This window comes from Sinohyriopsis cumingii, chromosome 18 (genome assembly GCF_028554795.1).
Source record: "Sinohyriopsis cumingii isolate HCF-2022 chromosome 18, ASM2855479v2, whole genome shotgun sequence".
Taxonomy (NCBI): Eukaryota; Metazoa; Mollusca; class Bivalvia; order Unionida; family Unionidae; genus Sinohyriopsis; species Sinohyriopsis cumingii.
The window spans coordinates 47,054,235-47,079,441 of record NC_142978.1 but is presented as its reverse complement, the minus strand read 5'-3'; the positions used below and the strand labels follow the sequence as shown (position 1 = coordinate 47,079,441).

At 39.2% G+C, this 25,207-nt stretch overlaps 1 protein-coding gene across 1 annotated transcript in view; it reads right to left on the bottom strand.

Moving 5' to 3' along the window:
* The window catches only part of LOC149776564 (uncharacterized), a 34,507-nt gene extending 28,501 nt beyond the window's left edge, over positions 1-6,006 (bottom strand). The window contains exon 1 of the mRNA XM_089941030.1: positions 5,899-6,006. The gene's annotated coding sequence lies outside the window, so the exon portion shown is untranslated. The remainder of the gene's footprint in view (positions 1-5,898) is intronic.
* Between the last annotated feature and the right edge of the window lie 19,201 nt (positions 6,007-25,207).

Sequence of the window (25,207 nt, the reverse complement as noted above, 5' to 3'; positions counted from 1 at the left end):
GTCTGACTGTGGAGAACTTTGGACCTCATATCTGTCTGACTGTGGAGAACTTTGGATCTCATGACAGTTAATCTCATTAACACCATACTGATCATGGAGACTTTTAATCATATACCAGACTGACCAAGGAGAATGTTGGACCTTATGACAGTTAATCTCATTAACACCAGACTGATCATGGAGACTTTTAACCAAATACCAGTCTGACCATTGAGAATGTTGGACCTCATGACAGTTAATCTCATTAACACCATACTGATCATGGATTTGTCATGTTGCCTGCCTGTGAATCCGTAAGTCAAGAACACAGGAATTGGTTATAAGCCATGTATATATGTTAGACCCTGCGGCTGTAGTGGTCCTGTTCATAATTGTTATGAGAGCCAGCTTTGTTGGGTGTCAAAAATCACATGTGGACATTGACAGCTTTGTTCAAGAACAAAGGAGCTTTATTGGCATCATAAATCTCACCACGCTGACAGACGGCCAGAGCACTGTCTTCTAAGTTGAATAGAACAGGGTAGAATCGATATCCAATCAGAATTGAGAGAGGATGTGGTCACCATTTCAATCCAAATCTAACTGAGTAATTTAGACTAGAAACTTCAGTAATTGTGAAACATCATGCTGGAAGTTAAAGCAATAGCTCTGGGAAAGCCACTCGTAAATTGGCGGGAAAACTTAGGAAATTCTAAGTAAAGACAAAACTTCGTAAAGGAAGCTTTTAGGGGACAGACTTCCTGTGTGGTTTAGTCAAGAGTTTCTAGGAAAGAGACGGAATACAGACAAGTGGAGAAGTCAATTGTGAATCAAAGGCTATTCGGAGAGCAGAGTCAAGGAGGAGGAGGAAAGGAGTCGAGGAGGAACTGGAGAAGGAACAGTCTAGGAGAAGGAGTTAGGAGGGAAGTTGGAAGGAGAGAAGAAATTAGTGGGATAGGAGAGATATAGATGAGTAGAAAACAAGGACAGGTGGAAAACGGATCTCACACTATAAATCAAAGGATGCAATAGGCTATCACTTCGTCGAGATAAAGAAGAGTAATTGGAAAATTAATATCATTTGAATATTTATTAAATTGTTATTCTTTTGAATTTCACCTTTTGTGTTCTCAATAATTTAACTGTCGGCATTGCTGACTGGGGGCTTGGAGCCTTACCTCTCTCTATCACTAATTTCACTCCCTATAAAATCGAGCCATGGGTGGGACTTTTATGGTAATTTAAATAATATATTGGAAGCACCCCTCCCCAACCCTACCAAATGACACAATATTTGTAACCAAATACCAGTCTGACTATGGAGAATGTTGGACCTCATGACAGTTAATCTCATTAACACTAGACTGATCATGGAGACTTTTAACCAAATACCAGTCTGACCATGAATAGTGTTGGACCTCATGACAGTTAATCTCATTAACACCAGACTGATCATGGAGACTTTGGACTACACATCTGTCTGACTGTGGAGAACGTTGGACCTCATGACAGTTAATCTCATTAACACCAGACTGATCATGGAGACTTTTAACCAAATACCAGTCTGACCATGAATAATGTTGGACCTCATGACAGTTAATCTCATTAACACCAGACTGATCATGGAAACTTTGGACAACACATCTGTCTGACCGTGGAGAACGTTGGACCTCATGACAGTTAATCTCATTAACACTCGACTGATCATGGAGACTTTTAACCAAATACCAGTCTGACCATGAATAATGTTGGACCTCATGACAGTTAATCTCATTAACACCAGACTGATCATGGAGACTTTGGACTACATATATGTCTGACCACAGAGAACTTTAGACTTCATGACTAAGATGGAAGTGATAGATTTTTAAAGTGATTCAGAAATTTAGGATTTAAAGAAAGATTGATGGGATTTTTTTAATGAATATTACTGTGCACCAGCACTATATGGCTATATAGCACATAATAAAGGTTATTTGATAAAGATTTACATATAAAAAGGTTTATCACCAAGGAGCAATAAAAGTACAAAAACAAAACAAGCAAGTAAGGATACTTTATGAGGGTTATTGATCGACAGGAAATGCAAACTGTGTATAAAGGGTAATGTGATAATAAAGTTCAGTTAGAGTGATTACCAGTACAAATGTCAGTTAAAAATACTCAAAGGAAATATGTTGCACATAAGCTATATTTTAAAATAAATGTTAACTTCCTTAAAATATAAAGACACACTTACTGTATCAAAACATACCTTCATGTGCTGAATATTGAAGTAACAATCATGTGTAGGCTGGAGATTGGAACAATTTATCAGAGAGTGCTTCATTGTGAAAGGTTCATTGCAAGGAACACACTCAAGTAGGAGTGGGTTATATAAGTATGACCAGTTCTAATTTGTGCAATGACTACCTAATTCTTACAATTGTTCTACATGAAGGCAATGACAATCTAATTCTTACAATTGTTCTGCATGAAGTAGGCCATGACTACCTAATTCTTACAATTGTTCTGCATGAAGTAGGCCATGACGACCTAATTCTTACAATTGTTCTGCATGAAGTAGGCCATGACTACCTAATTCTTACAATTGTTCTGCATGAAGTAGGTCATGATGACCTAATTCTTACAATTGCTCTGCATGAAGTAGGCCATGACTACCTCATTCTTACAATTGTTCTGCATGAAGTAGGCCATGACTACCTCATTCTTACAATTGTTCTGCATGAAGTAGGCCATGACTACCTCATTCTTACAATTGTTCTGCATGAAGTAGGCCATGACCACCTAATTCTTACAATTGTTCTGCATGAAGTAGGCCATGACCACCTAATTCTTACAATTGTTCTGCATGAAGTAGGCCATGACTACCTCATTCTTACTATTGTTCTGCATGAAGTAGGCCATGACTACCTAATTCTTACAATTGTCCTGCATGAAGTAGGCCATTCACCTAAGAAGGGCTTAATCACATGAAGCTTATTACTGATGGCATCAATCCACTGTCTACCACCTACTAAATAAGGATTCTTTTATACAAGGCTTTAAAATTAGTGTATTGTTTGCTAAAAACAGATGGTATATATTAATGAAATTGTGGGCATTTATGTAAAAGAAACATGTGGTACTTATAAACTTGAAATAGTGGTGTTCACATATGTACTGTGGCAAGTTCTCAGAGTAAACAACTGAAAAATGTAGCGAATTACAAACCAAACATAACCTCACTCCATCAGTTTTTGAACTTGCCCTTAAGCAAGCACCTTGCAAACTTCAGCTTACCTCAGCTGAATTTGATCTCCTCCCCCAGTTGTTGAGCAAGATGATTTGCCCAGTCCTGCAGAATCTCTGGTCTTACCAACTGACTTAACCACATGTTAACTGTCTTTAAAATTAATGTTTGTTTCCGATAATATATCTGCTAGCAGAGTGTACTGCCACTAACATTCAAAAGAATCACTGCCATAATGATGCTAAATGAGATGTGTACTAGACCTCAACATTCAAAATTGCAGAGTAATGATATTTATCTGCTGACAACTAAAAGGTATGTTGTTGTTGTTGTTGTTGTAGGGTTTAACGCCATTTTTCAGCACACGATAGGCTATACATGGCGGCCAGTATTAATGGTGGAGGAAGAACCCGAGAAAACCCCAGAAAGAACCATCGACCCACAAGAAGCTACTGGCAAGCTTTCTCACATACCTACATTGGCTGAATCCAAGACTCGAACCCACGCAGACAGAGGTGAGATGGCAGTGATCCATAACGGAGAGCGCTTTAGACCACTCGGCCACTCGGGGCCCCACTAAAAGGTATAGATCACAACCAAACTTGAAGGCAGACTTAACAGAGTACAGTAGTCACTTTCAGATCCCCACCTCAAAAGTTTTAACAAGGAGTAGAGGTCAGATGAATGAGATAGCCAAGTTTTATCAGTGTCCTTAATTACTTTTTAGAATTGGCATCAAGGGGTAAAAAGTACAAGTTACTGTAGAAGCAATGAAGGCTGGATATATGCAAGTACATCTTTTCACTCAGAATGTCACTAGATTATTCCCTGAGGCTGTCAGAAGTGCCTCAATACTTGCCAGCTTTACGGAACACCTTGAATGAAGATGGTGGGATGAGATTTCTCCTTCAGCAGACCACCACATAACCTAAATTGTATCTATTTTATTTCTAAAACCATACTGCATGTGTGCAATTAATATTTAAAGTAGATTTTGAAAAAACAGTTGGTATGCACTGACAATGCAGTATGAGATATTACATAACTGTATCACAGTTGCGATGGTGATTGTGAGAACGTATATGGTACATATTCACAACAACAAAAAATCTATATAACACTATTGAAGAATATGTATCTTCTTTATGGTCATGGAATTTGTCATCTCACTTACTCCCAACTAATTATAATTTTTATTAATGTTTCTTTAAGCTATGGGTTTCACTTTAATTGCTGTCATTTCATATAACTTTAGTCTAAATCGATATTAGCATTATTTTAGTGAAATACAGTAATATCATTGTGAGGTTTTCAAGGAGTACTTTGTTCTAATTAAATTTAAACTTTCTCCATGTTACTTTGCTTACCATTTCATAAATAAGTACTAAAGATGATAAAAAACATTACAAGTTATTACCAAGCCACTACTCATGTCATGATGTGCATTTCAGCCACACAATCTTATCCCATTTTTTTCCATTTTTTTAAAATACATCAGTAGCAAATGTTATGAACTTTAAAATCATTTATTCTATTCAGTTTTGACATTATGTATTCCTTCAGGTAAATTCAAGAGGTTTGGGGAAATTTAAAAACAAATTCAATGACTTTTCTGGGGAACCCCAATGAACGTTAGGTTTTACAAGGTTGTATGAACCATGAGTGTAATGCAAGTCTTAATTTTAACTTTACTTTCGAGATATTAAACCTTTCATGGAGTCATATTGACAAAAAGACTAATTCATTAATTAATTTAAAATGTGTAAAGTTCTGACAGGAACACACAAGTTATGTGAGCTTGAGCAACTATTTTTGTTTACGTTGCCAAATTAGCAAAGTTTTCAATGAAGAGCAAAGCGTAAACTAAAATTCAAATTTAACATTTTGTCCAATTGTTTGATAATCTTCTGTGTATTTTTTCTATTTATATTTGTTTTCTCATCAATTTTTTTCCCCTGTATAACATTAATATTAATACTTATTTGTTATCATTGGTTCTATATTGTGCCAACAAAAACAAGCATTAAAAATATTAAATAAACCATTTATGCATAAAACTGAGATGGTTTTATGCCAGAAAAAATAATTTTATTTTAGGGTTTACCATGCTATGTTTGGTTACAAAATGAGCAGTCCTGTGATAAAGAATCTAATTTTAATGAGGACTGATAAATATTTAAATTCTGCACACAAAAATATTGATATCTGTTTTACAAAATTAATTACTGTTGTTCGTTTAGGTTACACGCCAATTTTCAGTACATGGCGGCCATTATAACTGGTGGAGGATGAACCCGGAAAAACTAAGGGAAGAACCACCCATCCGTTGGAAGCTGGCTAGTTCTACAATGCAAGACATAGCACCTGTTGTTTTTGTTTTGGTGCCATCACCCCAGAACAAAAATATCGGGTGATGTGTTATACGTTGTAGGACTAGAAGCTGCCAAGCTTTCTCACGTGCCCACGCCTGTCGAGTTCAGATGGCAGTGACCGATAAAGGCGAGTGTTTTAGATCAATTGGCCACCCTACGTCCTCAATATTAGCATAAGGCCTAAATGTAAGGAATAGTAATCCTGGGGATAAACCTCTTAGAAACTTGGCTAGACGCATTCTATATTCCTTGAAATACATTACAGGTAATTGCATTCGCGAAATATTGATTCTGCAAGTTCTCGTGTTCACTTACTCTCTTTGTTTGTTGTGTGTTTTTCTTCTTTCTTCTTCCACCGTTCTTCCTTTGGTGGGGAGGAGGGAGTGCGCCAGACACAAGATGACCCTTGTTACCTGCCCTTGTTCAAACAGTCGAGCGAGTCTGTTGTTATGGGCTGCGTTCGATTTGGCATAGTAGTTTAATAAGATAATCAAGTTTTCAAATGAAAGCGCCCAACGCAAGACTCTCCGGTAATGTATAGCTACTTTAGTCCTCTGTGTGTGTGTGTGTGGGGGGGAATCGTTCTAATGATTTTACTTAACGAAAGTAAACTGGTAAACCTATTTGATTTTCGTGTATATCTTGCTTATTAGTTATTATTAAAACATTCTCCCAAAACGGCGGTATTACTCTATTTCGAGCGTACCTAGTATCCGCTTACCGCTACAGCATCACCGTCTGCGCATTCCGAATGTCCTCGGCCTTTCCCACGACAATAATTAACAGCACGCACAAACAAAATATTTAGGTCTTCAAATAAATAAATTATAAATAAAATATCCGGACCTCCATATTAATAAATTACTTTTAGGTGGCGTGCATAGTTAACAATATACTATTTTAAAAAAAATGCCAGGTGTCTTCCCTTGTGTTATATTGTTACAGGTTAGAACCCCCATCCCTTGATTCATGGAAGGATACTCCAAATTTTCTTTGTAACGAACCCCTCTGGATCAGGTGATGACCTAAACAGGATGCAAGTAATATTCATTTTAAAGACTCGGTAGGAATTTTTCAGTGGAACTGCAGGGGCGTGAGACACAGCATCCCCAATAAGTACATAAATTACACACTGAAGTAGACAAACCGGACAGTGTGTACCTTCAGAAGACCCACTCGAATGAGCAAACACGAGACCACCCTAAAAATACCTGAATTCTCCACCTGCTATAATCAAAACAGACCCCATGGTAAGCGCATAGCTGCCAACCCTCACGAATTTGGTGTGAATTTCACGACTTTTTCAGCGATTCACGAATTCACGCCGTAAGACAAAAATTCACGAATTTTCCGATCCTCATTTATTTTAAATCTTTAATAAAATAACCGATTTCCCGTTAAGCGCTAGTCATAATATTCGCAGTTGCCGAAACGGTCCGGTACCGCTGGTCACGATATTAGTAGATCTATGGCCGATTAGTACAGTTGGCCCGGTCGCAAGCCTTTTAGCCTATTTTAATCTATATGTATAAGAGTAGTTTTACAAATGCTTTTGAGAGAAACTGGGGCCTAACCGGAAATTTGCTCCACGCATGCGTCAAAACACTGCTTGGAGTTACCGTTCAGCATCGCATGTATGATTTTGAAAATGTCTTCACCGCCAAGGAAAAAGAAATGTATTACTCAAAAAGTGAAGTTTAATTTGGAATATATCAAAAATTGGCCGTGCATTCTGCCATTAAACATTGATATTCATTCATGCTTTTTGCACTCAGTGTGCCATCGCAGAGACGATGTGAGGAAGAATGTCGGTTGCAAAAACACGTAGAAGTTGGGAAAATAGGTTCCCGGACTCGAAAATCGCTTCCAAATTTTCCTGTGGAAGAACCAAAAATGCTGCAGCTCCTGTGCATTCCTCACAGCAACAGTGACAGCGAAAGAGTATTTTCTTTAGTGAGGAAAAATAAGACAGACTTTAAGGCCTCCTTAGCTGCAGAAAATTTGTCAGCAATTTTAGTCCCCAAGATCAACCAGCAGGCAAGAAGTCGGAACTGTTTTGAAAACAAATTTACGATCAAGCAGTTGAGGAAGTTCAAGTCTGCCACAGTATCATGTCTTGATAAATAAATATTTCTGCATATATATAGTGTTTTATTTTTATTTTGAGAACTTGATATAGTGTAGTATTGACGGTCGGAGTAGTCAGAGTGGATGGAGTTATTGTCATAGTATTATTCACGAATTCGTGTCCAAATTCACGACTTTTTATCCCTATTTTCACTAATTGTGAGCCTGGAAGGTTGGCAGCTATGTAAGCGGAGAAAAGGCCTGGCAACATATGTAAACTACGCCGTCTCAAGCGAATCTGCTGAGGACACGCTACAAACAAATCTTACTAGAACCACTACTAATCCTACAATCTAAGACATAGCACATGTTGGTTCTGTTTTAGTGATTTCACCCCACCACCACCAACAACAAAAATATCGGGTGATGTGTATTACGTTGTAGGACTAGAACCACTACCTGAACACCAAATCAGCAATGCAAATACAAACAACAAACCCCTAATAATAGTCAGCATATATGACCTGGATGGGAATTTATCATTAAAACCGAAACACACTGTTGATGAGTTACGAGACTACATAGTTATCTGCGGTGACTTGAATGCACACTGTGAGCTATGGGGAGGATCCAACCTAGATAAGTGAGGCAAAGTGGATAACTAGTTTTAAATAAAGGCGCACGCACCAGAATTAATCCCGAAACAACTGTCATAAATTTATCTAACCATGTGCTTCCCTAAAAGTTCGAAAATTACCAACTGAAAAGTAGATAAATCTAGCACCCTGGGTAGCCACTACTTCCCAATATACACCACTATTCATATTAAAACACAAAAACGTAAACGAACCATCATGAAGGTAGATATCGATAAGGGAGAGTGCGATCTCTCTCTCTCTCTCTCTCTCTCTCTGGAAGGAAGGAAGGAAAGAAGAAATAGCGGAGTACTACTGTACATCGACACTGTTGGCATTTGTAATGTAAACAATGTCATGGCACTGTCCAATGCAGCAGAACGATGCGTTCTTAAAACATGAACGTGAGGCAACAAGCAACCGGTCCTTTGGTGGAATGATGACTGTAGACAAGCTATAAATGACAACAACAAAACGGACCCTAAATAGATTTAGTCATACCATGAGCTCACTGGACTCCCATGTTTACAATGAAGCTGAACGCACAGCGAAAAACACCATATTCACAGCCAACAAAACACATGGATGGAATTCTGCTAGTCTACAAACTCCAAACAAGTATGGGGCACATTTTCGAACCCTACACTCAGCGGCATTACTACAAGCCAAGAATAAACCCACTTTGTCGAAATGAGCAGAAACTTCAATCATTCCCAACTCAATATTAAAAGCTAAAACGGTAAGAAAGTACCAATGTTGCCATCATTCCAAATTAAAATACTCGATTCATTTAGTTTTATCATCAGCAATTAATTTGATTTTTTTCCTGGTGCCCACAGCACGTGCTTAAGTGTGCTTAATGAGTAATCAGGCACAGATTCACAAAGCTTCTAAACTTACAGGCTACAGTAAAGAAAGGACCTCCCAGAATTGTTTGCGGACTGGGGAAACCAGTCAAGCCCAATCTTTGTTATGGGCGGACGTTTTATATATTTTTAATTCAACAAATAGAGAGGTTTTCTAATTCAATTTATGGAGGTCTCTGATTCTATTAGAGACCTCTACGGTTGAATTTGAGAGCTCTATATATCAGTTCCGGTGCCATAAGTGGTTAGAGCGTCCGCCTCGAATGCGGAAGGTCGCGGATTCGAACCTCAGCCGAATCATGCCAAAGACTTTTAAAAATGGTACTAGCAGCTGCCTCGCTTGGCGCTCAGCGTTTAAGAGGTTAGTGTTAGGACTGGTCGGACGGGTGTCATGATAATTTGACTAGGCAACATGATGCCCCAGGACTAGACATCACTGTAAACTGCCACACTGCAGACATCATAGCGATATGACTGGAAAATTGTCAAAGCCGTGTTAAAAATCCAAAATCTCTCACACATACACTACATCAGTTTTAGACCTCAATAATTCAGTTAGAGGCACCAATATTTTGTTTCTTTTGTAGACCTCTTTAACGGAATTGCAGAACTGTATGATACAATTACAGAGCTCTGTAATATAATCATGGATGACTGTAATAGAATTAGAGACCTCTCTAATTCGGTGTATATCTCTGTGTTACGGTCTCAGTTCGACAATATTGTCGAATAATAATTTCTCTCTCCCAGATGTACTAAACACGGCAAAGACACAAAGACGGACAAAGAAAAGTAAATACATGGCAAAGAGGGCACATAGACAAAGACGGGCAAAGAAAAGTAACGCCATGGTAAAGACGGAACATAGACATTTTTGAAGACAATACTGGAACATATTTACTTCTGATACAAAATGTATTTTAAAATAATAAATATATAAGAATTAAAAATGTTTGCTTTGTCCATATGTTGATCGCACTTTTCTTTAAATAATGAGGTATTTTCACATACAGGAGCTCTGCTTTCCATTTTTGTTATTGACCAAAAAATGTTCTCGTGTAACATGCTACAAATATTGATTAATGTAAGTCTTTGAAAGAAGGAATAAAACACGAAAAGATGGTGCAGAAACGTTATATACTTATAATACTGGAAAACATTTAATGTTGACACAGATTTTATATAAATATATTACTGATAGAAATGTTTTCTTTGTCTCAATGTTTATCGCGCTTTATTTTAAAATTCGTTTTCAACTCAATTACCCTACTGATAGTACAAGGACAGAGACGTTTTTTAAACATACATACTGAAATACATTTATTGTTGATATAACATTTACGGTGCACGATGGTGAAGTGCTACAGCAATCCGATTATCACTTACAATCACAAGCAGCAAGTAGATAGGACCTTTAAACTCATTTAGCACAGCGGCAGTGCAAAGACAGTATAAAAATGTTGATTATGCAATATTTAATTTTTTTCAATATGGGACTAGGATTTTGCCCCTTTAGTTCTAGTGCATTCCCAGTTGTGTCTTTATATAATGTTTAAATACTGAGAGAGACACAAGAGGTGAGCATTAATAAAATGGTCAAATGGGAAATCTCCACCCACCACATGCAACAGCAGCGCCATGGTCCCTTGCGTAAAAATCAAGGAGCACCGTCAACACAGACGGGACAAAACCAACGGAGACGAAGAAGGCAACTAAGCAACCGCCTCCGTCTACACCCAAGTAGCTAGTGACAAGTTATCTGGTATACAAAACAGTGGCGCTGGGGACAGGGAAGCAGCACGATATTATATTGAAGACTTCCGGACAGTGTCAGCAGCCACGAAGAGCCTCAAGTGTGACCTCTGAATTACAGCTATCAGAAGTCAGCGGAAAACATCAAATCCCTTGGGGAGAAGTATGATAAATGTCAAATCCCACTGGCCACACTGATGTTCAACGAGCTGATAGAGTATTGGAACTTACCGTTCCAACCAGTCACAGTTTTGCCTCCTTTGAATAACCTTGTAATGGCTAGCCTTATCTATCCTGACAGCTCTAAAGCGCGGACTAGGCGCAAATCTGAACCGCCCGAATAGCTGAGGCCGCACCTGTTCATCATTCGGATAGATTAAATTAATGTTAATGGGTCGCACTGACCTGGTATTGCTGTAATGTCATTTCTGGAAATGTATGTACACGAAATTTTAAAACAGCACATAGAAGGAAAATTCATAACTGGTTAACGTGATCCTAATTACAACATGTGGCTTACACACATTTGGTTTAGAGAACAGCCCTAAGTTAGATAAATGAGCAGAACTTAATCAAAAGTACATATATGACGTTTCAGAAGAATTTCTAGGCCGCTTGAGTATTCTGACTGAACTTCTCCTTTCCCATGTCCATACATGCCAGTCAAGAAGTATGCGGTACATACACTAAAGAGTCGAATGGGCACTTTTTACCTTTACGGCGAATAGTTAAGAAGTACCCGATGCATACGTTTACTGGTCGTGCGAGGCCGAACAGCCGTATACAACCTAAACCCATGATCAGTCTGAGATGTGAAATACTTCTCCTTAATATCCAGAATTCCTAAAGCATGGAAAGATGCCATAAAAAAACACCTAGTACATAATAATTTTGATAAGCAGGAGGATAAAATAACGAACTTGCGAAAACAAGATTCACTCAAGTTTGTTTACAAAGATCTTTTACAGGAAGCTAAAAGGCAACACACTGCGAAGCAAGAAACTTGGATGCAAGTATTTAATAAAAATATAAGTAGTTAGGAGTGGTCTGATATATATAGCCGGGCAAAATGATGTACCAAGGATACCAAGTTGATCTCTTTTAACTTTAAATTAATCCATAGAATAATCGCTACTAATGATTTTCTTAAAAGAATTAACATATTTGATGACAACAAAATGTACTTTCTGTAAGAGTGAAACTGAAAGTATTGAGCGTCTCTTTTATGACTGCAGTATTACTTCACAGTTTTGGTACCGTTTTATTGAAGTTTTTGCACCTTTTTGCCCAAATATTGTACATCTGTCCAAAAAAGAAACATTTTTAGCAAGTAAACAACTGGACAGTTTGGGTAATTTTCTGCTTATTTTGGCAAAATATTATATTTATACTTGCAGATTCAATATGAAAAATCCTTCTATTTTTGCTTTTAAGCAAATAGTTGCAATGCATAAGAACATTGAAAAATACACTGCTAAGGTAACTAAAAAAGAGGACCAATTTCTTCAAAAATGGACCTCAACAATGAACATTTAACTTGTCTCTGACTTGATGGTAAACAGGAACAAAATACTGTAATATCACAAAGGCCATGTCGCCTAGATTGTGTGCCATATGCATGTGTATATGGGTGTGTGTGTGTGTGTGTGTGTGTGTTTTCTTTTTTACTTTCTCTGTAGATTATATTTATTATCCCTAGATTATCTGATAACCAGAAATGTTTGATTGTAAGGTGACCCTGGGATGGTTCCCCGACCCATTGGTCAACCTATTACGGGGTTAATATAAAAACAAAAAAAATGGAAAAAAAATATTAAAAAAAATTTATCGGTCTGAGATGAGAGAATCTTGAAAGTTGTCTTTCCCATCCATCATAGTTGAGCTTTCAGTGAATAACCTCGTAGGGGCTGAAGGGGGGGAGGCACTCTTTTAGAAAATTTTAATGTACACTACGTACACTAAATTCTTCACCAGTGTAAAGTAGGAAACTTTTTCAAATGGTTAGAGTGATTTTAAGTACAATATGTGGCATACACACAATTGGTTGTAGGGAACATCCCGAATCAGACAACTGGATAGAATTTGATCGTTCCCCAATGGCTTTCACAATGATTCCGCAGCCGCTTGGGGACTTAAGTCAGACGTCTCCTCCATTTCTACTTCTAGGTATTTAAATGAAGTAGTATGCGTTGCATACCTTTAAGGGCAAAATAGGTACTTATTACCAATTAGACAAGTAATTAAGTAGCACTTGGTGCCTGCTTTGACCAGTCGTAAATGGCAAACTGGCCGAACGAGACTTTTATTCAAGTTAAGTCAGTCTCGCCAATCTACATTATAATCAAAGTTGATAACAAATGGCAAGGGGAATGGGACACTAGTCCAAGAGGACGTAGCCCATACCAACTACAGAAAAATCACACAGAAATGTCTGCGCCCCAGGCTTGGTGAACCCACATGACAAAAACCATTACATGCCTAAAAACGAAAATATCTGTCAGCCAGCAGCTTAAAGGGTTTCTTACAGAGTAGCGGTCATTAATTGCCCACATTGCAACGTCCCAGAAACAATCCACCATGTTATAAATGTCCGTCCCACATATTCGAAAATACGCATATTCCAGGAAGAAGAAGACCCCAGACAACTCTCAAAGCCCCGCTTACATACCCAGGATACCCGGAACCAAGAGCAAACGATATCTACTCCCACAATTACAACAGGCTTACATGGGTTCCAAGGGTTGTCATCGTCGGGGGCGGGTGTGGGAGATAAGCACCCACTTCTCTTGGAAATCTCCCAATGGCTTGCATCTGATAGAGCATCTGACAACCAAATCCAGCTCCAGGCCTTCATGAGTGTTGGAACCTGTTTAAACTGACTGGAGAAGGGATGACAGACGAGCTTCTGGAGCCTCAAAACAAGATGGGGCGCGTTAATCTTGGGTGGTCGTCCATCTAGAAGAAGGTAAACTCCGATTTAAAACCTTCAATGCCTTGCGACTATACCCTCTCATGGGAAAGGCTAAGAGAATAATATTTGAATAAATACATTATAGCCCAAACCAAGTACTGAACACAACAATAAGACTGTTTCTGCCTAAAGATATTAAAGTAACAATGAATAATTGCTTAATAAACAAGATTATAAAGCACTCTACTTGACATAGGTCACAACTGACATTTTCTGGAAATACTATGACTTAAAGGAATTTTCCTTTGTAGAACAATCTGTTACTAAAATTATAATTTAGAAAGTGGTAAACATCAGGTTGGCTCGGTATTTTTACTGGAGAATTCCAATAACCATGATGCAGACCCTAATAAATATGTTTACTTCTATTGATATTGATCCTAATATTTAGCCCACACTCATAGAGAAAATATTAGCTATGTATATATAATTTGTTTCCAATATAAAAACATGATCTTTATTTTGGATAAGGTCACGTGCAAAATTCAATTGTCCATAGTATATAATGATTTTTTAGAAACAAAAATAACAAACAATGCAATCTCTCTCTTTATATATATATATATATATATATATATATATATATATATATATATATATATATATATATATATATATATATATATATAACACATCCCCTCATAAATATAAGAATGATTTATATAATAAAGATTTCTTTTAAATATTAGTCAAATATACGTGTGATTAAACATTACGTAAGCTGAAGTCTTATGAATGACACATAATATACATGAAAGATTATAATGCTTCTATACACGTGAAAGTGCATTTGCAATTAGATTATCTTTCCCATATTGTGCCTGATGTCAGTATTATATTTCTGCAACACCAAAGTCGACCTTAATAATCTCTGATTCTTGTTTTCATCTTGCCAATGAAATTCATGGTGTTGATCACTGCATACAGTAACTGGAGAAGAAGCGGAACCAATATACACTTCAACGTGTTGCAAAGCCAGCATCAAAACCAAACATTCCTTCTCGATTGTAGAATTTCTCTGTAGCTTATTTAATTGTTGAGAAAAATAGTACACTAGATGATCTACACCATTTTTGTCTTCTTGAATCAATAGTGCACCAATCCCAACATCAATTGCATCTACATACATTTGAAATGATTGAAATTTTTAAGCTAAAACAACTGACTTAATCAAAAGAAACCTGGCATTTTTCAGACCTATGAAACTTGGTTTTCTTACTCAACAAACTGGTCAGAGTTCAGCAATTTTTTAAATAATTGGAGCAAAATTTTCAATAATTTCCAGCCATACCCAAAAATCGCATCATTTGCCTTTACCTTAAGTAATATAGGTTTGATTTGTATTTGTCCCATGGTATTTCCTAGAAATGTAATAAAAGCTCAAAAATCTCATCTTTACTTAAATTAAGTGTCAAATTTGCAATATATATATATATATATATATATATATATATATATATATATATATATATATATATATATATATATATATATATATATATATATATATATATATATATATATAAGGTATGTGTGTGTGTGTGTCATTTATTTAGCCTTGAATAAACAGTACCACAAGAAAGAGTGAAAACAACAAGCTTTTAAAAATACAATAATTTATTTCCCTGTAAAAATTCTGTAAAAATGAAGAAAACAAATATGAACTTACGGTTTTATAGAATCAAATCCAAAAATAATCCGAGAATAAAATTTTAGTAGTCCTAATAACAAAATGTTCAAATGATTTTACGTTCGAATCCCGACGAAAAATCCAAGATGGAAGACGATAGATATTCTAAAATCTGTAATGTTGAAGTTTTCATTTCCTTGTAGAAATAAAAATTATCACTCAGGTTTCTGATAGCTGAATATATTTTTATAAAAAAAACTGTCCATGTTCCACAATATTACATGAGCACAAGTATTTTCCAGAAAAATAACAGAATTAATCCTTTTGAATCCAAATGATTTGAAATAACTCCTAACCAAGTAATTTGAAATAACTCTAAACAGCACAACATACAACTAACAATTTAACAGCCCAACTTCTACTGATTAATTCTCCGAAACATGGGTTATATGGGGTTTCGAAAATTTAAACAAGGGTCACGTGGTCATCTTCTAGATGTTTAAAGAAGCAAATACTTGTTACAAATCACGTTTATTCAGTGTAACCTTGACGAAAACCAATCATTTTCACTCTAAAAAAAGAAGAAAAAAATTATATCTTAAAGACAAGGTCCCATCATGACCTTGGAAACAACCAATCATTTTAAATTAAAATAGAACTTGTTTATTAAGGTTGCTACAAATTTCAAAACAAGGTCAGGATTTAGATCAACACCTGGTGTTGATAAACTAACAGTCAAGGTCAAACTATTTTCAAAGAAAGTATCATCTCTAGTGAATAAATTTTCATTACAATATCATGCAGTGAAAAATAATAACATTTAAAACTGACAATTCTTTTTTTGTGAATCATTGTTGTATTGAATGTGTATATCGAGCCGTCTGCAAGCTCACACCACTGCAACTCCCAACCCATTAAAAGCTTTTACATAGACTTACGCGTGCTACAGTCACAAATGTACACGTGAGTAGTAAGGTGGGGCACTAGAGCCTCAATGGGAATTAGCATTACAGAGACCCCTGGGCAAATATAGCCTCAATGGAAATTTAACATGGAGAAAAATCGTGGGCAAATATAGCCTCAAGGGGAATTTAACATGGGAAATAGTCTTGGGCCACTATAGCCTCAAGGGGAATTGAACATGGGATTTGTTTTTTAAATTTTTTTAAATTTAAATTTAAATTTAAAAAAGGGGTAGGCAATGGAAAGGCTATCTCTTTTCGAGAAATATGGCTGGCCCTGAAAAGGGCCTTTGGGTTTTCTTCTTCTTCTTCTGCTTCTAATTTCTTCTTTTTCTCCACCAAGTTCTTATTTTATCTCCTACACTCTTTCTCTTCTTCTCTTTCTTTTTTTTCTCCTGCTCTTCTTTCTTCTTCTCTTCTTTCTTCCTCTTCTCATTTTCTTCTTCTTTTTCAATTTTTTCGTTCCATTTGCTTATTCTTATTCTTTCCTCTTCATCCTCCTTCTCCTCCTTTATCTCTTTCATGACACCACTAATCTTGTCCTTTACTTTTTTTAAGTTATTAATTTCCATCTTTACACGATGGGGACTATAGGAATAATGGTCTTCAACGAGTCTTATTAACATCTGTTCCATCATTCCTAAGTTGTCTAAAACGTCTTGCAATGTTTGTATTTTGTCCATTTGGTTAGAAGCCATCTTCTTTGTAGAATGGTTTGAACGACGAATACTGTGGGTTCTTATAGTGAAAGCGCGGACGTGAAGGAAAACATCCCCCTAAAACATAAAATTGATCTTACCTAGATCATGACCAAAGAAACAGCAACGCGCGGACGTGAAGGAAAACATCCCCCTACTTTTCTCATTTCATGTAATAAAACCCAAACTATACTCTCCACCTACTCTAAGAAACCCATAATCTACTATTCACACAAACTTACGTGAACAGTTACTAACACAAACACACAAACACATACACTCCCACTATTAATAAAGAGTTAGTGTTTATATTCACACTACTCTACCTACACACATTGGCAAATCGATCGTTATTTCTTTTCTAGAGTATTGGGTAGCCCTGAAAAGGGCTGTGTTTTTTTTGGAACTTCATGGACACCTGGTTAATGGTGACACCTTCCAGGCCTGGCGCCACATACACATCTTGTCCCCCAGTTACTTTTTACCTTTTGGGGGGAGAGAGCAGAGGCAGGATATGTGGCTTCAGAATCCAAATTTTCGGTTTCTGGGATTCTGAAATTTTTTCTTCTTCTCTCCTTTTCCTCCTCCTCTTCTTTGTATCTTCTCTCCTCCTCTTTGTATCTTCTTTCCTCTTCTTCTTTATAAATTCTCTCCTCTTCTTTATTTCTTCTTTCCTCCTCCTCTCTCATCCTTCCGTCTTCCACAATGGCTTCCGCGGCCAGTTCATTCAACAGGCGCCTGGCATATTCCAGATGCACATGAAGTTCCAACAGTTTAGACAGTCTCGTGTTCATTTTTGGTGTTGATCAATCAACAAGGGTAGCTAGACTGCCCAGCGAGTTTCAATTTATAGTGAAAGCGCGGACGTGAAGGAAAACATCCCCCTAAGAAACATAAAATTGATCTTACCTAGATCATGACCAAAAGAAACAACGCGCGGACCTAAAAGAAATACTCACTCACTTTTTTATGCTACCCATCACTATTTTAAAATGTTTTATAAATCACTTCAATAGACTATTTACATACCCAAAGCAATCCAATCTAACCCCAAATCTACACCTCAAACACCAAAAAAAAGACATCATTTTAATCTACTATCCATACCAACTTACTTAAGCACTTACAAACACAAACACACAAACACATACCCTCACATTTTTAAAAAAAGAGTTAGTGTTTATTTTCACACTACTCTACCTACACACATTGGCAAATCGATCGTTATTTCTTTTCTAGAGTATTGGGGTAGCCCTGAAAAGGGCTGTTTTTTTTGTTTGCTATGGCATTCTTTTTTTAGTTTCTAAGAATGCGATGTCCTCTGAGGATAGACTTTCTGACGATAAGTCTGCTTCTTCGGAAAGAGAAGAAGAACTCTTTGGTGTCGATACGACAATCGACAAAGCCTCTGTCAGCTTCAGGTTGCTGCTGCTGTTGTTGTTGTTGTTGTTGCTGTTGCTGCTGTCTCTGAAGTCTGTACTTCTTTGTCCATTCTTCTTTTTCCCTGTTCATTTCTTCTCTGAAGAGCTCTTCTATCAGGTCTTCAGTGATTTTTAACATTCTCACATTCTCTATTTCTTCTGGCTTCGGTATCAGACTGTGTCTGACCCTATGCAAATTCACGTAGGCTTCGTTGAGCTTAGCTAGTTTGGAGCACATCTTCGTAGGAGGATGAGTCGACAATGGATGGTTAGACTGGAAACAACCCCGGTTCTTAAAGTCAAAGCGCGGACGTGAAGGAAAACATCCCCCACACGGTTTTCGAGCCGCAACGTTCAGTGAGTGTCATGCGAGGGATAGTAAGAAATGAAAGAGCATCAATCCAACATTCTTATAGTTAAACAAACCACAAAGGCATTTTTTTCAAAACACAACATTTTTTATTCAAAAATCACTTAACACTAAACAACAACTCTAACATTTTTAACAATAATCCAACATGATAACATCAAACAATTTTTTTCAAAACACAACATTTTTTCCACAGTCTCCTCACATTCCATCTTTAAAGTTTCTCCACTAGGTAAAGAGGGATAACAGTCTTCCATGGTTTCTAGTAATCTAGGATGACTTCTCTCAAACTGTTGATTTCTATGGTATTATCGAATTCTGCATACAAGATGACGTTCACCGTTTCATCAGGGTCTCGGTCTTTAAACTGAATTTCCACACGAATCTGGCCGGATTTTATAGGGTGAAAATGTCCCTCGTCGCTGCCTTGGTCTGGAGTGAAATCAAAAGCCCACAAAGCGTAGCCTCCTGCATAATCCTCGTACGTAATACCGTGACTGGTATTGGTTCCTAACTGTCCGGTGGCTTCGTACAGGGACAAGTACGATCTAAAGTAATTCTTCTTGGTAAAGTCAGGTTCGAAAGGTCGGGTACACAAGGTCTTGCCATCGCGACTGACTTCGATTTTGGACACGCCAAAGTGTTGAAAGTAGAAAGGATTTTTTTCGGCAGCTCCGTTGAAGGCTGTATTCTCGACGATACCAACGATCAAACGTTTGGGTAACTGTCCTTGGAACAGATGATCTTCGATCATGGATCGCTGTCCCTTGGGAATGGTGAAGGTTTTCACTTCCACGCGTCGTATGGGATACTTGGCGGTCGTTCTACTCAACGTCTGACTGATGTCGTTTCCCACTTTAGGTAACACTTCCACACGGCGTACGTAGAGTCTGGCTTCTTGGATTTTGGTTTTGTAACCGTCACTATCAGCCAATAAATGGAAAGCGGTACTGCTACGATTCAGTCTCAGGCGGACATCCACCCCGTTCAGCAAATACTTTTCTTGCAACCACATGTCCAAATGCAAACGATCCATCAGTTCTAAACTTGTGTCGGCTCCCGTGATTCTCTTTCTTCGTTCTAGAAATCCATCATTGTTGTCTTTCTTTTCATCAGTTTCCAATATTTCAAACTTGGTAGGTTCGTCAGCTTCCCATACCACACAGGCATTGAGATGAGTGTTCTTGACATCTATTCCGTACGTCAAGAGATTTTCCAGGTAGGCACGATAAGGGTAAGTATCCATGCTGCTACTGACCAGTTTGTTATTCAAGTACAAGTCCAGTCCACTGAACAAGGAATGCATGAAATTGTTGACGGGAGCTACTGCTTCATCGTCTATAGCACCTCCAGTCTTATCTAGAATTTTGACTTTCAGGTACAAGTAACTGCTATTCAGATCGATGTAATCTTCGGGCTGTCCTTTGATTTCAAACTCGATGGGAGCGGAATCGGTCAGTGAGGAGGCGGGGTGAAATTCCACCCACTGGGATTCTTGCATCGTCATCATCGTGGGGGGGCATGGCAAACAGATCCAGTTCCGACTTGGAACAAGCGCAAGACTCTCGGTGCATCATTTTTTTGTTCTTTCTCAATAATCGAAAACGTCTAAGTCTCGAACGGTTCTTCTTTTCTTGGCCTTTCTCGCTTGAAGTCTGGTGAAAGGGTGTTTTCTTCGTCGTCTCTTTCTGCCTTGTCCTTGCTGAATGCCTGACTCGGTAGCGTGCAGGGCATTTATAGGTGTGTCTTGTCGGCCCAAAATGTCTTTGCCCGTTTGCAGCAAGACATTTTTGCCTGCCCTCATGAAGGCTTCTTTAGGGTTTTGTTTGTCGATGATGACATTTTGGAAAAATTCTTTGCCTTGCGTCAGTGCCGCATCTTTCAAGGCGTGCAATCCGCGTGTCACCATCGGTTTCAACACTGGGGCCACCGAACGAAAGGCCGATTTTAACATGTCTCCTAAACCGTGTCCTCGCTGTCGAGCAACCCCTCGGTACACTGGATACATGACTTACTTACGAGTCGTGAGAGAACCGTTTTCGAAAATGGAGTTTCACCGTGACTTTTCCTTTGGTGAATGGAATATTTTGTCCCAAATCTCCTTTTATAGCAATGTTGACCGTGTCCAAATACGACTTGCTGACCGGCAAATAGTGAGGATGGACAAATTCGCGGTGGACGTGGTAAGTGTTTCCACCTTCCTCGTCAGTGTTCGTGGCAGAATCCACTTTGAAAGGAATGACACGCAGTAACGGTACGGAGGTGTGTCCCACCACGTTGTACTCCACCACATCGGAATACACGAACATCAAATTCAGTCCTTGGTTCAGTTCTACCGGGGCACGAAATAACTTGCTAAAAGACTCGTTGTCGTAAACGATGGGTAATTCGTTTTTCTTGAGCATGGTCTTTCTCATGTCCATGTCTCCGCCCAACATGTCAAACAATTCAGGACAAAATAAAATGGACAGGATTTTACTCCGTTCAAATTTCATCAAGAAGCGACGAGCTGCTTTGTGGTACTCCATGGTGACACTTTTGTTGACATGCTCCAAAGCTTTCAGAAACACGACATTAAACCTGGAGGCTATGGTGCTGACCAAATGTTGACCACTAAAATAATAGCCTGGGGGAATGAACAAGTGATAGGTGGTGTACTTTTGTGTACGGGTTTTCTTGTCATATTTGACATTGCTATCCATCCACTGTTGCATTTGCTCGTCATGAACTTCCACATCAAAAAAATTTTGATTGGGAAGGACATTGAGGACTTGGGTCGGGTGAATCATTTCTACTAAAGCCACTTCCCAATGGGCTTTGTGATCTAACTGGATGGCTTGAGGTAATTTGGCCGTGTAACAGCACAACGTGTTCTTGGGAAACACCTCCATGGAACTGTCACTGGGTAAAGTTAAGTAAAATTGGTTTTGGTGACTCATAATTCCAGAGTTCTGTGGCTGTCCGAGGGGTTAGTGGACGTCAGAGGCGTGTCTCCGCCCAAAATGGGGTTCTGGTTGTGGTTGGAGTGGTGACTGGCACTGGCACTGGACACAAGGTTCCCGTGGATCCCGTTGGAGGTGAATTTCAGGGAGGGATTAGGAAGCAGGTAACCGATGCAACTGCTCAATAAAATGGTCCACAATTGTTTGTCTCCTTGTTGCAAACTCAAATTGGCGATGGCTGCCCCGATGACACAATACACCACGAAGATTTGGCAGAAAAAGACGATTTCGTTTTAGGCACACGTTCTCCACACCACACCCACAAGGGTTGTTTTTGTAAATCTTGCACAGAAGAACTGGGTGAAGGAGGAGTGGTCGACGTAGCTGCGTCTGTTGTGTGAAAGGGCATGATGGTCACTTCTTTTTATAGTCGATGACTTGCGAAGCGTCGATCCAAGAATCAAAACTGGGTGGATATCCTTTCCAACGTACTTTGACTTCTTTGACACGTCGTTTGCCCACTTTACGGGTTCTGCGTTCGAGAATGCTTTCGATGTCGTACAAGTCGTCTTCTTTTTTGGTGACACGTTGTAACTCGGGCAAATAAAACGTTCCTTTGAGCACTTCTCCGTTCATGTCTTCCAATTTATAGACGGCAGGATGACGGCCATGCACTCGTCCAGTGACGCGAAACAGTTCGGGCGTCCAGTTAGGTAAGTAACCTTTGTCAAAAGTGCGTTTGGTTTTGCCAATACGCACCCAATCTCCTACGGCCAACTCTCCACTTTTCTTGGGGACAGCCCTCGTCGGGGACGTACCAAACAGACGCTCGAACACCAGCACTTCGTTGTCGGGAGTCACGTCTTGCGGGGCACGTCCGATGCTTCGATGGTAAGATTGGTTGTACGTTTGCACCAGGTGCGGTAAGATGTCGATGTACTTCAGAGTGTGGTGATGCGTAAAATATTTCCACATGCGTTCTTTCAAAGTGCGTTGAAAACGTTCCACGATGCTGGCTTTGGTTTCAGGATTCTCGGTGGTAAAAAAATGAATGTCACGTTTCTTTAATTCTTTTTGGAAAGCTTGGTTCAGAAATTCGGTGCCTTTGTCCGTTTGCCATCGAAGAGGGTGACGACCGCTTTGTTTCAACACTCGTTGCAGGGCCCGCACTAACTCGCTGCTGGATTTTGAAGTCAAGGGCACGACCCAGGCAAATTTGGAAAAGACGTCGATGACACAAAACAAATATTTGTAGCCGCGATTGTACCTGGACAAATGAGAGACATCGGCTAAATCGGCTTGCCATTGATGATCGATGCCTTCCACTCGGGTGCGACTTCTGGCAAACTTGCGTCGAATGGGTTTGTGTAAAGTGTAGGTAGCTTGTTCTTGTAACCATCGTTGCACTTGAGGTAAACGGAGACTTTTCAGTCGCGTTTTGGCAGCACGATACAATTTTTGAACTCCTGCGTAACCTGCAGGATGCGAGGGATCGTAGTAAATGCTGGCTAAGACTTTTTCCATTTTTTTGTGTTGATTGGTGTGTTAATAAGGCACCCACTCTTGGAAGAGGCTACTCTTTTTCTCTTGGGGTATTTTTTTGGATTGCAATGCTTTGCGTGTGCGACCGGCAATAGGTGTTGAAGAGGATGAGGATGTCTGAGCGGGGGATATCGGTTCTTGTTTCACTTCTGTCTTCACTTCTGTCTTCACTTTCTTTTTCTCTTGTGAGGAAGAAGGGGTGGCCATCATCTTTTTAATCCATCCAATTCTGGAGGTAGGTGGTGTTGTTAACTTGCGTACTTTTTCGAGTGGAGTTTGAAACCCTTCTTCTTCTTCTTCTTTTTCTGTCTTGGTCACGGGTACTGGTGGTACTGGTGCTGGTGATGGTGCTGGACTTTTCATCAAGGTCTTAAAATCTTTCAGAGTGGGTAGAGCTGTTTCGTCTAAAGCTTTCTGGTGAAAGAGTTGCAGTCGTTGCAAGAGTTGACCGTACTTTTGCGATTTTTCTGTTTCGGACAAATCTTGGCGATCCATTAAGGACTGCAGTTCGTGTTGTAACTGGGACATCTCGCTCAAATGGGGATTGGGAGGTAAATGCGGGGTGCGTTGTTCTTGCCACCGATGGTATTCCATCCATCGTTTGTAAGGCACTAAAGCTAGTTTTCGTCCTTCCATGGGGTTGTCAGGGGTCGATTCTGATATCTTGGGACTTCCGAAGGCCTTTTTATCTTGCTCCCACCAGTCCTCCCAACATGGTTCCCAAGACTCCTTTCAGTAAGGGGCCTAACAAGAGAGGCAAAATGCCTCCACGTTGGACCAACATCTTCTTCTTTTGACGAATGGGAATTTTCTTTTGAACCATTTGGCGAAGAACGTGACGATGTTTGCCTAAGCATTGTTTCTGGTGTTTGGACAAAGGGATCGTGCCTTTCAAAACGTTCAAACAACATTCGCACACGGTATCGATGACCTCTTTGGAGGCCGTTTGAATGAGTTTTTTCGTAGGGGTGGAGAAGCTTTGGACAGGACAGATAACATGTCCCCATGTTTGACTAAACGAGGAGGCAGTCCTTTCCTTGGGGTTTTCTGGAGGGTGACATCTCTGAGTCTTCAGGAGCACCAAAACACTGATACCCCGACTTGGTCACAGGCCTTTTTTATACTGGAACGCGTCGCCACTGATTGTCTTTACGTCGTATCAACTTCATGACAGGCATGACACGTCGTGCAGGGGTACGCAACGGACTAAATCGAGCCAGTTCTTGCTTGGACAAATCCAGTAAACTTTGTAACGTGCCCGATCTTTCTTGGACTTTGATTTTGGGAGAAGGTACTTTGTGAGCAGCAGCCACTGCCACTAAATTGGAGGGTCCTGCCACTGGGGAAGTTCTTTTGGGGGTCATCAACGGAGATGTTCTTGGTGTAATCAACGTCTCCAAGTACTCTTCAGTTCTGGGTGTCATTAACGGAGAAGTGGATGAACGTGAGGATGCCGGAGACGCAGTCACTGCCGTGGCAGATCGTGGTTTGCGAGTGTAAGGTTGCGTCCTGGCCGAAGTGCCTCTCTTGCGACTAGTTTTCCTCTGTGGACTTTTCTTTTTCTGGGGATTTTTTCTCTGTTTCTTTTTCTGGGGGCTTCTTTTCTTTTTCCGGGGTGGTGGTGTCTGGTCAGAGGAGGGTCCTGCCACTGGAGAAGTTCTTCTCTTTGGGGACCTGGTCTTTTTCTTCTTCTTGGGGCTTCGTTGGACTTTTTTCTTGCTGATAACTTTGGGGGCATTAGGATCCCATCTTAAGAGTGAGCGAATGA